The sequence below is a fragment of the Nomascus leucogenys genome, unplaced genomic scaffold (genome assembly GCF_006542625.1).
Source record: "Nomascus leucogenys isolate Asia unplaced genomic scaffold, Asia_NLE_v1 000518F_287060_qpd_obj, whole genome shotgun sequence".
Classification (NCBI taxonomy): domain Eukaryota; kingdom Metazoa; phylum Chordata; class Mammalia; order Primates; family Hylobatidae; genus Nomascus; species Nomascus leucogenys.
The window spans coordinates 235,721-252,921 of NW_022097054.1; the positions used below are offsets into that span (position 1 = coordinate 235,721).

At 38.7% G+C, this 17,201-nt stretch overlaps 1 pseudogene; it reads left to right on the forward strand.

Moving 5' to 3' along the window:
- The first annotated feature begins 7,327 nt into the window (after positions 1-7,327).
- LOC115834144 lies at positions 7,328-15,914 on the forward strand (annotated as a pseudogene).
- Positions 15,915-17,201: the final 1,287 nt, after the last annotated feature.

The following is a 17,201-nucleotide window of genomic DNA, read 5'->3' on the forward strand; positions in this document are numbered from 1 at the left end:
AAAAGCGTACTCATTTATTTTAAAAGCTTTATGTGGCACAGGAGTCTTCATAAGAAAATGTCCCAAAGAAACAGGAAACCTTGTGTATCATAGTGCTTAGTTAGGTTGGATGAACCGTGGACGCCAGGGAGTGGTACAATTGGGCAGAGTGAGTATGTTGTCATGGAGATAAAGTGGGGGAACTTTGCAAGGCCTGTGTGTTCAAATTCTTCTCTGTGTCCCTGTATCTTCAGAGATAAGGATGTTTCTTTCTTCTGGGTATAAGGACTGCTCCTCTCAAATGAGGTCTTATGATCTGCTCCTGGGGGTGCAGAGAGTGACCTGCCTGCTTCTGCTTCTTCTCAAATGCTACTTGAGTTATCTCAGCTGATGCCCTTCCTGGGAGACAAAACCATCTTTGAGTATTTCAGGATTCCAAAATAGACTCCATTCCTTGGATTTACCAAAAGCACCATGCTAAAGGGCCTGTCAGGACGTTCACCAGAAAGACTAACCTATTTCCCTGTAAGGGAAGTGGCTGGATGGTCCTGCCCCAGATTCTCTGATGTGGACCTCACCTGGGATGCAACCCTGGTACATCTCCTCCGTCTCAGTCGTTAGAAGTAATTTAAACAAAAATGGTCTTCTGATACAGTCATTGCTTAATTGCAATTTCAACTAAATATACCCCTCAGAATCTCCTTGAATTCTATTCAATAACTAAATGTCTACTAAATGCCTACAATTGTGCTTTCAAGAGTAATAGCTGAGGCGAGCACAGTGGCTCACACCGTAATCCCGGCACTCTGGTAGGCCAAGGCGGGTGGGTCACTTGAGGTCAGGAGTTTGGGACCATCCTGACCAACATGGCAAAACCCGGTCTCTACTAAAATTACAAAAATTAGCCAGGCATGGTGGTGCATGCCTGTAGTACCAGCTACTTGGGAGGCTGAGGTAGGAGAATCACTTGAACCCAGGAGTCAGAGGTTGCAGTGAGCCAAGATCACAGCATTGCACTCCAGCCTGGGTGACAGAGTGAGACTCTGTCTCATTAAAAAAAAAAGAAAGAAAAACAGTAGTAAGTGAATAATATGCAATATTATTCTTTTTACAGCTTCATGTGTGTTGCATTTACACATGTTCTTATGTATTTTCATGAGAATTATATACTGTGCAATGTGTATTTTCAACAGTGAGACTAAAAACTTCTTATGTCTCTTTCTTCTTTGGCCTCAAACATTATTTTTTATGCTAACTAAATCATCTACATTATTACTCTGTGCTAACTAACATAAATAAATTAGTACACTATTCTCATTTACCCAACTTTTTAATACCATTCCTACTAACATTTCCAAATATAAACTGTATCATCAGTAGTTATAAAGAGTTTAGGTGCTCCCCCAATGTGCTCCTACAGCACCCTGAACTTCCTCTGTACGAGCTTTGATCATCCTGTAATGAAATGAGAAACTCCTGCATTTCCACTTGTCTGCTAACCCCAGCATACCACGTCTGCAGAGTTGGGGGTGTGTATCTTACTTATCCTTGCAGTCGCAGTGCCTGAGACCCCAGCATAACACGTCTGCAGTGTAGGGAGTGTGTATCTTACTCATCCTTGCAGTCACAGTGCCTGAGACCCCAGCATAACACGTCTGCAGTGTAGGGAGTGTGCATCTTATTCATCCTTGCAGTCACAGTGCCTGGGATAGGTGCTCAGTTGCTGAATGGCCACAGCCCGTGTGTTCTTTCTGTAGTGTGTGTCTCATTCGGAGGCTTAGCTGCTGACACAGGCTGAACTTCGACACAGACTTCTTTCCCACCAGTCTGTTTCAAAGTAGCTCAACCACGCCCCAACACACTTTGACCCTTTTTAGTATAGATTTTCAACTACTATTTTCTACTCCTTGAAAGCATAACAAATAAAAGAACTTTCTTTTTCAGTAAATTCTGAAACATAATTACCTTACCAGTCATGCCAGGTGAATCTCATTGAGCTCTTTTGATTAAGGTAATGCTAATTCATAAAAGAAAGTACCCTAAATTCTGACTTTAACAAACAGGGAAAATCAGGGACTTGTCTAATTCAACTCACAAAATTCAGCCACGTTTCTTTTACCGTGAGCATGGTGAAAGGGATTCAACTGACTAAATAAAGGAAAACAAAAGGAAAGGTTAAGTAATAGTATATTACATTTGGGGATGAGGGAGATTTTCTAATGCTATAACAGAGGGATTACTTTTGAACTTATTTTCCCCGTCTTTATTACTGACTTTGAAGAGGAGTAAATTGCATATATTTTTTTCTTTTTTTGAGACAGTCTAACTCTGTCGCCCAGGCTGGAGTGCAGGGGCATGATCTCAGCTCACTGTAGCCTCCGCCTCCTGGGTTCAAGCGATTTTCCTGCCTCAGCCTCCTGAGTAGCAGGGACTACAGGTATGCACCACCACATCCAGCTAATTTTTGTATTTTCAGTAGAGACAGTGTGTCACCATCTTGGCCAGGCTGGTCTGAAACGCCTGGCCTCAAGTGATCCACCTGTCTCAGCCTCCCAAAGCATAGAGATTACAGGGAAAGCAGAGATAGCAAATTTGATAAGGCTTTTGGAGCTGATGTTGGATTCTGCAGGAGTAATGTCACAAGGGGTGCCCACGTAGAAGGAGCCCCTTTACTCACAGAATTTATCATGACCTGGGTAACAGGCCTATTCAGCTGGGGAATATCCCCATCATCATAAAGTCAGCCCCTCATGTCTCACATACAAAGCATATCGGCTGGGTCATCTGGGGTGCTCCGCTTGGCATTTATAGGTGGAGTTGGACAGTCCACTTATCATGGAAAACAGACCTTCTCATGGCTTTTCTCTAGTCCACTTGGCTGGCTGTTCCCGTAGGAATAATCTCCTGTGTGTCTGGATCACATATACCAATCTGTGGTTGTTCAGCAGTGAGTGTGGGTCCTGCACCAGCCCAAACAACTCTTTCACTCTGCAGCATTTAAAACCAGAGACGCTGCTCCTAAATTAGTCACTGTCAATCTGTTTTAGTATAGGTTCCTCAAGAAGTTGATGATATCAATGTTCAAAATGGAGCAGTTCCTTCACACGACACCCTCTGGTTTCAGTAGTAGTTGGTTTTTCCCTTCTCCCACCTTCACTACCTTCTTGGTGACCAGTTTTGAAGGTACTTTCTGGTGCCCAGGCTTAATGTTCCCCTTTCTGGGTGGCTTTGAATCTAGTGGCCTGAGTTGAGACAGACCCACATCTGAATTTAGTCCAGCCTCAAGGCCTAACCCAGCACCCTCTTTAGCTTTCATTTTAGCCATTATAGGTAACAATAACCAAGGGACTGAATCTTTTTCTTTTTTCTTGTTAGTTTGCATTTTCTTATGCATCCAGTGAAGTAATTCCTGGGAGGTTGGATCCATCTCTAAATTTGGCTGATAACTTTACCTTTAGTAACTGATCTCAGCATAGCTGCAGCTTCATACCATGGGTGACCGCGTGGCCACCTGGGAATCGAAGATTCTTCATCCTCCCACCTTTAATACTTTCTCTTTTCAAAGCACATGCTTCCATCAGTCAGGGCCATTCAAGCAAATCCCACTTCACTGACAATTATGTAGGGAAAAACTCTCTCAAACCTTGTTATTTTTCCTCTACTCTCACACCACAAAAATCATCAGCAGAGAAGACTTCTTTGACCAAATATATGGGGGTCTTTTCCCCATGCATCAAGCAGCAGACACGAGTTGGATGTCCTCAAATTCAGTTCTGACACTGTCTACCTTGAGATAGCATCAGGTCCCATAGGTTGGAGACTCAGTACCCAAGATTCTCCCCAAACTCCCAGAAACGAGTTGCAAGTCTGGGCCTCCAGTACATCTGACTGACTGGCTTCAAGTTGAAGTTACCATGATCCCCTCATTGAGTTTGATTAATTTGCTGCAGCAGCTCATAGAACTCAGAGAAACACGTTTGCCAGCTTATCATAAAAGATGCTACAACAGATACAGGTGAAGAGACACATAAGGCAATGTATGGGGGATGTGGCATGGCACTTCCTCACCTCCCTGGACACTACCCTCCTCTATGAACCTCCACGTTTTCAGCTAACCAGAAGCTTTGGTGTCATTTTCAAATGCCATGGGCTCACTTTGTATCTGTGTTACATTTTGATAATTCCAGCAATATTTCAAAATGTATTATTATACTTGTTATGGTGCTCTGTGTTCAGTGACCTTTGACATTACTGCTATGTTCTGGGCACCATGAGCTGCATTCATGTACAAAGGCATACTTAATTGATACATACTCTATGGACTCTGACTGCCTCACCAACCGGCTGCTGTCCCATTTCTCTTCCTCTCCTTGGGCCTCCCTATTTTCTGAGACCCAACAATGTGAAAATTAGGCCAATTAATAATCTTACAAGCCAAATAATAATCCCAAAATGGCCTATAAGTGTTCGTGCAAAAGGTAGAGTCTCATGCATTTCTCACTTAAAATCTAACGCTAGAAATGATTAAGCTTAGTGAGGAAGACATGTCAAAAGATGAGACGGGCTGAAAGCTAGGCCTCTTGGACAAAACAGCCAAATTGTGAATGCAAAGGCAAAGTTCTTGAAGGACACTAATCCAGGAGCACACCATGGTAAGAAAGTGAAACAGCATTATTGTTGGTATGGAGAGTTTAATGGTCTGGATAGAAGGCCCAACCAGCCAGAACATTCCTTTATGCCAAATCCTAATTCAGAGGAAGGCCCTGACTCTTCAGTTCTATAAAGGCTGAGAGAAGTGTGGACGCTGCAGAAGAAAAGTTTGAAGCTAGCAGAGGTTGGTTCATGAGATTTAAGGAAAGAAGCCCTCTTCATAGCATAACAGTGCAAGGTGAAGAAGGAAGTGTGATGGAGAAGCTGCAGCAAGTTACCCAGAAGATCTAGCTCAGATAACTGATGAAGGCAGCCACACAACACAATAGATTTTCAGTGCAGATGAAAGAGCCTTCTCTACTGGAGGTACAAGTCATCTAGGACTTTCACGGTTAGAGAGAAGAAGTCAACGCCTGGCTTCAAAATTTCAAAAGACCGGTTGAGTCTCATGATGGGTTAATGCATCTGGCGACTTTATTGCAATGTTTGCTTTATTTCAGTAGTCTAGAACTGAACTCGCAATATTTCCAAGATGTGCCTGTAAATAGGACAGATACAGTGAGTCATTAATGGTCAAGAAACCAAGTAATCTGATGATAGTAAACTAGCCTCAAGACTGAGGAAAAATTTTCCAGAAGAATTTGGGCCCATTATTGTCCTCATTCATGCACGCAATACTAACCTGCATGCCTACTTATGCCAAGAACTATTTTAAGAGATAGAGATGCAGCAATGAACAAAACAGTCTCTGCTCTCATGGAGCTTGCATAGGCAGAGTGGGAGCAACCAGTGAAGAAATTTGAAAATGTGTATACAAGATAGGTCAGATGGTAAGAAGTGCTTTAAAGAAGAATAAAGTAAAATTAGAGAATAGAGAGTGAGAAGGTGCCATTTTAAGTGAAACCGTCAGAAAAGATTCTTCTTATGACAGAGTAATAATTAATAATTAAGCAAAGGCCTGGATAAGAGAGGAAGTAAGCCAACCTGATTCCTGATGAGGAAGCATTCCAGGCAAAGGGGACCACACATGCAAACGCCCTGAGGCAGAAGCACATCTGCCTGGTGACTTTGAAGATTGCAATAATAGAGGGGAGACTGATTGGACTAGAGACCAGAGAAGTGTCAGAGGACAAGATGGTTTAAGACATTCCTAGCCATGGAAGGTTTTAAGCAGATGAAAACATTATTTGCCTTATGCTTTAAAAGACTTCCTCTGGGTCACCTGAGGTCAGGAGTTCAAGACCAACCTGGCCAACATCGCAAAACCCCATCTCTATTAAAAACACAAAAATTAGCCAGGCTTGGTGATGCATGCCTGTAGTCCCAGATACTTGGGAGGCTGAGGCAGGAGAATCGCTTGAACACAGGAGGTAGAAGTTGTAGTGAGCCCAGATTGCATCACTGCACTCCAGCCTGGGCGACAGAGGAGACCCCGTCTCAAAAAACTAAAATAAATAAGCCTTACGCTGGTTGCTCAGTGAAGAACAAAGTGAAGGGAGAAAGAGAAAGGGAGAGGAGTTAGGAAGATACTTTGATAATCCATGACAGCAATGACGTAAAGTGAAGCAGGGTGTACACAATTGGTGTGGCAAGGGAAGCTCAGATTCTGAACACAGTTCAACGGTGTATATGCTGACATGAGGTGTAAGAAACAAAGAGCGGTCAGGGTAAGTTTTCTGGCCTAACAGCTGGTATGCTGGAGATGCTACTTACTGAGACGGAGAAGACGGAGGAGTGTTGGGCCCAGAGGTTGAAAGTGGAGGATCAAGAATTCCCTTATGGATGTGTGATAGTTGAGATGTCTATTAGTCTTCCAAGTGGTGATAATTGGTAGATAATTAGATATGAGTCTAAATTTTAGAGGACAGGTAGGAGCTGGAAATATGCATTCATGGACCATGCACACATACATGGAATTTAATGCCATTGGACTTCATGAGATCACAGAGGCATGAGTGCACCTAGAAAAACGGTTGAGAACTGAGACCCGGGATACTCCCTTGTGAAAAGGTAAATATTCCTTATACATTTGAATTTATAGAAATAATGACACAGTAGCCAGTTGCTGAAACACTACCCAGTTCAGAGTAAAACAAAATTCCTATTTATCGAATCACTGAATGCCATTTAAAATTCAGAATACTTGCAGAGATCCGAAATATCTTAATAAAGATGAATGACTAAGTTCAGATTCATGGCCTAGACTCTGCCTTCCCTGATCGTCTATTTAAAAATCACAATAATGAATAAATAGAACTATTTATGATAAGAGAAAAAGTAAGTTTTAGTAATTTATTATTGAACTTTAAAGAGGTATAATTGAAGAATGATGAATTTTGAAAATATATGTTATGTAATATGTAAGGTACAATGTTTATATTTAAAAAGCAAAATATAAAACCAAATTTAAAACTGCACTGTCCAATATGGCAACAACTAGTCACATGTAGCTTTTTTTTTTTTGGAAGGCACAGAGTCTCACTCTGTCACCCAGGCTGGAGGGCAGTGGTGTGATCATAGTTCACTATAACCTCAAATTTCTGGGCTCAAGCAGTCCTCCTGTATCAGCCTCCCAAGTAGCTGGTATTACATGCTCACACCACCATGCCCAGCTAATTTTGTAAATTTTTTGTAGAGATGGGGTCTCACTATGTTGTCCAGGCTGATCTTGAATTTCTTGCCTCAAGCAATTCTCCCATTGGCTTCCCAAAGCACAGAGATTACAGGAGTGAGTCACCACTCAGCCACATGCATCTTTTGAACACTTGGAATATGTCCAGTCTGAAATTTTAGATATGTACACACCCACACACATACACATGTCCTGTTTTGATGTTCTATAATTAATTTTCTCTCAGTTTTTAACTTTTATCTATCTTATTAATGTACAGAATCGCCCTGAAATCTGGCTATGGAAAATATCTTGGTATAAATTCATGAACTTGTTGGGCGTTCAGATGCAATTGGACCAAGAGAACAATTGGAACCAGTCTTTCAAAATGTAAGTGCTGTTATTGTTTATAAAAACTTCCTGTCAGTTTAACAGAAAGTCTGTAACAATCATAACATATTTAAAAAGAAAAAGTAGGATGCAATAGTATAATACATTAAATTGGAATAAATCAATAAGAACATAGAGCCTTAAAGAGATCTCAAAATATAGTGCAACAAAAATAGCATTAGTACTTTTGCCCACAATTATTTCTGTATACCCTTATTGCCTAGATATGGATCTCATTTCCATTAAAGAACCAGTCAATTTTAGGTCTCAGAGTAGGAAAACAGAATAGTCCCTAAGTATCTTCTTTGTAGCAGAAATCATGGATGCTTTCAGAAGCATTAGAGACTGTCAGCGAACAGTGGAGCTTGCTAAGACCAAGTTGTGACAATTTGTGTGTAAAATAAATAATAATAGTTCATTGAAGTAAATTATCTCTAAAAGACTTTCAGTTCATAAGCTTAAAACAGTGTATGAAAAGATAGTTTTAATATAAGAAGAATAAAGATAATATACTAATTCTTAATTTTAGTAAGTAGACAGTTGTATTATGTGGATGTTTTGTTAAATCCTTGTTGATACAGAATACATAATTTCCTTTTTCTGTTTGTGTGAGAAGTAAAGATTGAACAAAAATATGTGAGTGCTAAGTAGTGTTTAAAAAGTAGATAACTATATCAAAAACAGTAAGGACTACTGGGCACCACGCAGAACAAATAGAAGATAAGCTCAGCCTTTGAGTAGCAGCTTTGGTAGTATATAATAATGAACTGAAAATAGGAACTCAGCAGTGTTTTCTAAGATGACAGATTAAACAAACATCCCACCAGAAAGAGGTAATCACTTAGACTGATTTCCTCATCCCCTATGATAAAATATTGTCAGTGACTTGAAAACTATCTTGACCCAATCCATTGAGAAATGCATTTTACATTGCAGCCCAGCACACACACATGTATAACTGAAGCAAGAGTTGTACTTAACAATACTTATCCATGTGTTATGCACCTTGATATTTCTTATTCTCTTTTACCCCTTCCTCTGTGTGTCTGTGTATATTCCTTCCCCCCCGCCACCCACCCAATACCATTCAGGAAACACTACATTGATTTCATTACCTGCTAATCTCTTGCAACCCCTTTGAGATGATCCTACTAGTTATGATGAGATACTTCTAATAAAAGTTACACCAGTAGAAAATGACATTATTTCATAAGTCCAGGATGATGACTTAGATAGTACTAATAATACAACACTTAGGAAAGTTCATTTCATTTTATTTTTAGGAAGGACACTAAATTTCAAAAATTTTAAGTTTAAATGAAAGAGGGTCTTAAAACTCTATTGCAAAAAGGACTCAGCTGAATAATCTGTGGCACAGGTTTAAATCGCCTTGGACCACACCGCCATGTTCCAGGGCACCCCAGGAGCCATCCAGATGAGAGACCACCCAGCCCTTGTGACTTGACTAAGAAATTAAATCCATGTTATCAGCATGTTTTTAACTGGATGTGATATAAGGTTAACATATTTTTTAATCATTGTATTTATAAATATTTTGTCTAAGTGTTATGGTATTCCAAGTTTTCCAAAAAAATCAACCAAATACAAGTTATAAATAAACATTATATTTGTTAAGGGAGTTAAGCTAACCAAATTTATAACCCAGATTTAGATACACAAGAAAATCAGTTTTTAAAGTTTTGTTTAATAGAAAGCCGTGTAATACATCAGACATTAAGCAACTAAAAAAGTATATGAATATTTATTTTCACACACAAAACTCCCTCAGACATTGATTCTTAAATTTGAAACACCAAAGGATTGTATATACCTTTTCATGTTTTCTAATTGTGAAGAAAATAAATTTTACTTAAAATGCTAATATTTGAATAAAGTATGCATTCATAATTATGTTGTCTTTAAAGTTAACTTTTCAAACTGAACTAAATCAGTTTTATCTTCAGTAGATCTTTTAGAAAGGAAGCAATCTTACCTTATCTAATTAGAATTTAGTCCTACTAGGAAGATACACTACAAATGTTTATTGTGGTAATCTTTGAATACTAAAATGAAAGGTGATTTTGGTTTCCTTTTCTATATGTTCTTGTATTATATTTTTCAGGTTTTCTCTAAGTTATTTTCTGTGATTTTTAAATCAGGGAGGAAAAATTAATTCAGTCTAAACACTTAATTAATGTTTCTTCTACAAGAAGTATCCTCATGGCTATTTTGTTATTTTGTCTCACTTAGGGGAAAAAGGCTTTGTTGGCCTCACATAGCTGCTTTATTAGATGCAGTGAAGCAGGGGACATAGAAGCAAAACGTGAAACAGCAGGAGAAGAAGAAATGGTCAGGGTAACTCAAGGTAACGAAGACATTTTCTACAGGTGACTACATTCATACATGCGATGTGACTGTATCTCTTTAAAATGTTAAATGGTAATTTACTGTCACTTTAAAGATTTAGTTAATAGCTTTTTATAATGTGGTGTTTCAAATAGACTCATTTTTAATTATAAATCCTACAGTTGATGGCTCATTTATACAATGTGGTAGAGAAATGAGTGCATCTGCTACCTTGCCATTATCTCCATGGATTAGTATATTTTTTCTGGTAGTTCCACATGCTCTTTTTAGGCTTTCATGTTCTTGTTTTCTTGCTTGTATTTTAAAATCTAATTTTTAAAATAGGTAACATGTACACGTGGTCCAACATTTTCAAATAAAAGCATTTGAAGACATATGCCTGCCATGCGTGTTACTCACCTGTGTCCAGCTCCTGTTCCTCTTTTCCTTTGTTTTGTTCTTTTATAGCCTCCTAAAATTTCTTTATAAACATGAATATATTTATAATTTTCAACTATTTTACACTAAAGGTAGCCTCCTCTATATTCTTCTCTACTTTGATTTTTTTTCCCTTAAAATTGTATCTTGGAGAGTTTTCTACTATTAATTTGAATGTAGAAAGTTTTCTCTTTTTCTTGCTTTTCCTCTCTTTCTCTTTTTTAACAACCACATAATACTCCATTTTAGGGATGTACCTTTATTTTGTCTCTTATAGATAGAAATTTAGGCTGTTTCCAGTCTTTTGCTCTTATAAACAGTGCTGCAGTACATAACATTGAATATGCATCAATTTGTAGATGTGCAGGTGGACCTTAAGATAAATTTCCAGAAGCAGAATTACCAGGTCAGGGGTATACACATTTGTATTTATGTAATGCTTGAGCTTCTGTGATGATAATCACTCTATGAAACATAAAAAATCAGAACTTCTGGGGCCTTAGCCTTTACATTTTAAAAATATTTTTATTAATAGTACCTGTCTTCTTTGCATTAGGAGAAACATGAATCACATAAAACATTATTTTTATTTTATTTTTAAAATTTGTGTGCATTACTAAGCTGGAAATAAAAATTCCTTATTCCAGGCTAAATTCCCTCATCCGTAGTCAGACGTGTTATCCATTGCACCAGTGGCCTGTGCCCTCCCTAATCCTACTCTTTGTTTTACATCATTATAAAAGTTACACAGACATCTTCATTTCAAGGTGAAATTCTAAATAATACTGTTAATATAACCTAGATAAATCAGGTAGTTAACTGGAATTTGATGAAAACATTTAAGGCTTAATTTTTTAGATTCACAAAAGCCACTGATCTTTAATGATAAACATATACCAGGATGTGTCTAAAGAATAATTCGTCTATTGTTGACACATGGCTTTTCTGTGTCTTGGCATTCCATCCCAGAACTGAGCAAAGGCACTGATCTTTAATGATAAACATATACCAGGATGTGTTTAAAGAATAACTCCCCCCATCTTGACACATGGTTTTTCTGTTTCTTGGCATTCCGTCCCAGTACTGAGCATCACAAACCTTGCTTTGTTTGTCTCTTGGGAATCACAGGTTGCATCCAGTCTGACCCAGATTTGCTCTGTAAGGCATTGTGGGGGCCAGAGTGGAAGGCTCTAACAGAGGGGGCAAATGCCTTTTCTAAAATGTCCTTCGTTCTTATAATTAGAACATAAAAATTTGTGTTACATTTTTCTCTACCAGTGTAATTTAAAAGCATCTATCAAATCTGTGTATGTTCTTCATGTTAGATTTCCGGTCATATGTTTGATTTTCTTTTAGAATAGTCCTGATTTCAGATAATTTCAAATCTAAAGCTCAAACAATTTCAATCTAAAATGTAGGTATTTTCTTAGAGAAGTGAAATGCTATATTTTTTCATTGCATGCAGCTGGCACATGCATTGTAATCTTGAATTTCCATAATGCTCCTGTGAGGTGCATGTGAGCTCAGCCTTACAGACAGGAAGAAAGCCTCTGACCCTCCTTACATCCTCGTGGTTTTTGTCAGTCAATTCATGGAAATCACAGTGATTTCAAGGTGTGGTAAAACAGGATGTGTACCCAGGCCCAGCTGACTCCAGAGGCCACTCTCAGTATTTCATAGCACATTGCTTCTCCGGAAAGAGGTCATTGGGGAAATGCAGATGGGTTTGTGACTTACGTTTCATTTTATTTATTTATATTTTATAGTATCATGTTTAAATTATTTTTCAGCAGGATATCATCACAAAAGTGTTACTGAAGGCAACAATTGCAAATATATGTGCAGTGCTTTGCACTTATGCAAAGAAACAAAGATACACAATGATTGCATTTTTCACTATTTAAAGCAATTTTCAGACGAAATACAAAGTTTTCTGGGTGTCTTTGGTTAGTCAAGTACTTGGAAGCTCTGAACAGTGATTATTTAGGACCCTTCTCGTACCATTTAATTGCAGGCTCTTCAAATCTCTCTCAGTCCTTCACCTTTATGACCTTGCCTTATCTACCAGAACACAGATCCCTCTTACTAAAGGTAGCATTGTGTTACCTCTGTCAGCCCTTCACCTTTATGACCAGAACACAGATCCCTCTTACTAAGGTAGCCTTGTGTTACTTCTGTCAGCCTTTCACCTTTATGACCAGAACGCAGATCCCTCTTACTAAAGGTAGCATTGTGTTACAGACCCTAGCAGGGAATGTTTTCAGGTCTGGGACCCCTCTAATCAAAACTGTCACAAAGATGTCATTGGCACAAACACGTTATTTGTCATCACTTTCTATGCAGCCCTGGAACTGGACTCTGGCCACAGAGATCCCTTAGGAGACATGAGTCCTTACCATTGCCAATTGCCTGTTCTGTGGGTGATCCTAATTGTTGAATGCAGATCAATTAACTTATGACATATGATAGTAAACATCTATCTAAACTTAGGAGGATATAAGAAGCTAGTAAAAGAGGTGGGTTCCAATTAATTAAAAACATGTTGTTTACGGAGGCTGAGGCAGGAGAATGGCATGAATCCCGGGGGGCGGAGCCTGCAGCGAGCAGAGATTGCACCACTGCACTCCAGCCTGGGTGAAAGAGCGAGACTCCGTCTCAAAAAAAAAAAAAAAAACAAGTTGTTTAATGTTAAGTTTTAATACTTTGGTAATAGTCTGTGCAATGTAAAATAGCTATTAAGATTTCAATGTGATCAAATGAACCCTTGTCTAATAGGAATAATTTGATCCTAGTGTATTCACTTGGAGGACAAAAATTAGTTAATGATTGCTTTATTGCCTAGCAGGATCTGATGTGTAAAATGTTTCTGAAATAATTTTGTCTGTAGTGTTTCTGACACAAGGGCTGCGGAGGAAGCATGTGATGGCACTTACTCATACAGATTATATATATGAAGTAAAAACACATAGCCAGAACCTGTCTTTTTCTGAATATAGTTGCTCAGTTAATTTTTTCTTCTGCATAAGAAATCATCTTGAATGTTCTTATGTGATACGTAAAGTGGGGAAGGTGGAAGATAAACATATAACCCATTGGATTCCCTTTTCCAATATCTAGATTAGATCTTGTGCTGAAAGAGAAATCAAGAAAAAAGATGACATTCCAGAAGAAGACAAAGGAAATGTAAAACAATGTGAAATCAATTATGTGTATGTATGCTTTTCCTTTTAGACCTACAGATTTGGCAGTGAAGTGCTTCTCAAAGTGCTTTAAAGATCAATTACCTAATTAGCTGGGGATGGTGGTGCATGCCTGTCGGCCCAGCTACTCAGGAGGCTGAGACAGGATTGTTTGAGCCCAGGAGTTCAAGGCTGCAGTGAGCTCTGATCACCACTGCATTCCAGCCTGGGCGACAGAGCAAGACCCTGTCTGAAAAATGAAAACTGATAGACAAGAAGAGGCAACACAATGTAGCCTCTAAGACAGAGCACTGAGCTAAATGCTTTTCTTTTCTTGAGGGTTCAGTTTTCCTAATCATCCTACCAGCTCCCAAAGCTAGTCACTCGGGTTAGTCAATCTCTCTATTCATTCATAGAAAGGGCGTGATGCCAGTCAAAGGCTGTGCTATGGCCAGGACAAAGGGGACTCCAGCCAGCATGCCCTAATAGAAGTGGGGCCTTGTGCTAACCAGTCAATGAGCTGCCCTCCTCTTGAAGGTCATGAAGGTCATCTTTGTTGTTCAAAAGCTCCAACTTATTGAAAAAAGTACAATTAGACTTTTTTTTCTTCCCCAAGAAGGAGTCTCGCTCTGTCCCACAGACTAGAGTGCAGTGCCGCAATCTCAGCTCATCGCAACCTCCGCCTCCCAGGTTCATGTGATTCTCCTGCCTCAGCCTCCCAAGTAGCTGGGACTACAGGCCCGTGCCACTATGCTCGGCTAATTTTTGTATTTTTAGTAGAGACAGGGTTTCACCATGTTGGCCAGGCTGTTCTCGAACTCCTGACCTCGAGTGATCCGCCTACCTTGGCCTCCCAAAGTTCTGAGATTGCAGGTGTGAGCCACTGCACCTGGCCTACAATTAGATTTTTTAATAAGTGAAAAATTAACAGTATTTATAAATTTAATCGTAAATATGTATAATCAGAGTTTGAGGTATTTTTCAATGAAGACATTTTCTTTGCAGAAAGAAATTTCAGAGCTTCCAAGACCACAAACTTAAAATAAGTAAAGAAGACAGTGAAATTCTTAAAAGGCTCAGAAAGATGTATTTTGCATGAGACGCTTCTGGACAGGTAGCTATTTATTTACTTATTTCCACTATTTTCAGTAGCCAATAGAAATGGCATGTAGAAAACCTGTATTCTCTTAAATTACTGTAGTTTTCACATTTTTGTCTTTATTTCTAATTTGTAAGTGTGGCAATATTACCTAGAGAGGACATCATGAGTTTGGGAAAAGACCGTCAAGAAAGAATATCTAAAAATTATAACCGATTATAAGTATATACTTTAAGAAATTCAGGTTTGACTGTATCTACTTCATGAATTTATCATTATCTTTTTATAACTATTAGAACCAGAGTTGGAAAGAAGCAGTTTGACTAATATAAAAATTATGTGGATTCTGTTAGAGTAATTCAGGTTCCTTAAAATAAGCATAGATCAACTAAAAAACTAAGTATAAAAGCTAAACAAGTGAAATTGAAGCAGTTTTAAGATTTGGAAGAGTGCAGGATGTTTATCATAGCACATTATTAATATTTATTACTCTTCCTATGTAGATAAGTAAGGTCCTAGATTTGCAACATAGAAAAAACAGGTAGAGACGTTTAGCTGTGGGTGTACAAGTATAAATGACTTAAGTGCCAGATTTTGATAATCACCAGCCGCTCATTCAAGTCCTATGTTGCAAAGTTACTCTTACCTTTTTTTTTACATTACTTGATAAGGGCAATGTTTAATTACATATTTCCTGTTAACTAGCTGGTAGAGTTCATACCTAAAGTCAGTAAATAATGTTAAGAATTTTTTCCAGCTGAGCAAATGAATATGTATCTAGTTGTAAGAAATCAAGAAGAGGACATAAAATATAATCAGGATGTGGACTCTAAAACGGAATAAGCTCTATGTCCTGTAACTTTTATCACTTGTAATAATACAGCATTCTCACCCTGTTAAATGGAAATTTAAAGCACCCTTAAATTCCGGAATAATTAAAATTGCTATTTGGATTGAAAAAGCCCTTAGCAACATTTATTGAATATTAGGAAATAACTTTTATAAGATTAGAATTCATTTTTTATAGAAACAAATTTAAAAGCATACATATTTTAATATAAGTGTGTGGTAATATAATAACCAAAATTGAACACACAGTTTTAAAGCTTTTATATTTAGTAGCAGTTGAATACATATGGCATGTTTTGCATAGATTAGTTTTACTATTTTTCTTTGTTTAAACAGGAGAACCAAATTGAAAGCTGACAGATACTGCAAGTGACTGGGATTTTGTTTCTGCCTTATCTTTTTGTGGTTTTTTCTGAATAAAATATTCATTGGAAATGCTTTTACAGAGTTCTTGAGTTGTTGTGAAATGATTATTTAGCTAGTAGCTAGTTTAACAGGATTAAACAAGTTTAATCAGGATTCTTCATGGATGTACTTTTTAGCTAACTACAGTTTTCACGTGGAAATGAAACTTAGAGTACACACTTAACGTACCACAGAATTTTTTTCTGGATTTCCTGTCCTAAAGCATGAAGTATACTAGAAACCAATTCTTCCTGTGCTACTTGTGGAATCTGTCTTACTGGATCATAATCTTACTTTTTATGATAGATGCTTAATCAGTGCCTTTAATAGGAAGTTAGAAACTCCCAATCCGATCAACAAGGCTTTGGTTCTACCTCCTAAGTACTACCCAGATCACAGACAACTCAAATATCAAAACTAGGGGCTGGGCAGAGAGGACAAATCATCTATTAGGGAGTGGGACAGAGAGTGGAAACATTGCAAAGGAGCAAGTGGGCTCAGAACAGAGGGGAGAGTAGTACTGGGGAAGCTCCCTGCTGAGGACAGGTTAGCCACAGTGGATATATCTGTGACGCCTTTGTCCTCGTGGGCTGGAATGGAAGCTGATAAAGAAGTTCAGACGCTACGTGTTGCTTAGGTCTGCTTTGTTGAAGCCTGTCTGTTTCAGAGTTTCTAAACACAATATTCCCGTGGCATCTAATCCCAGTGAGTGCTCCAAATCCAGGCTGTGTATCAGATGCCACGGGAAATTCTGCCTCAGGACTGAGGTTGGTTCAAGCATCTGGATAGATGTCAAAAGTCCACGTTGTGTGCTGGCCTAACCTGAAAGACCCTATCTAGTTCTAGCCTTTAAATTCCTTCTGTCACCGAATCTAGAGTTACGTGGCATCTGTACAAGGTAGGTAACTGAGGCACGGGATCAGCCCTATAAAGGAGCTTTTGGAGCTTTTGTTGTATGTCTAGCTTCAACTTGGCACTCCAGTTCCAATAGCTGGACTTTCTATCATCGTGTGTTCTGATCCTTGGATTGGGAACAAAGTAACCACTCTGATCCCACAAAGCAGTGGTTCCGGTTCCCAACTGGTGACTATTTTGCCTCCCAGGCGACATTTTTGGTTTTCACAACTGGAATACGGTGTTAGAGGTTAGAGGCTAGGGATGCTGCGAAGCATGTGGCAGAATCCTGTTCCGCCCAGAATGCTAACGGTGCCAAGTTCATGGAGCCTTCCCACCCAAGGGCTTGATATATTCCTTG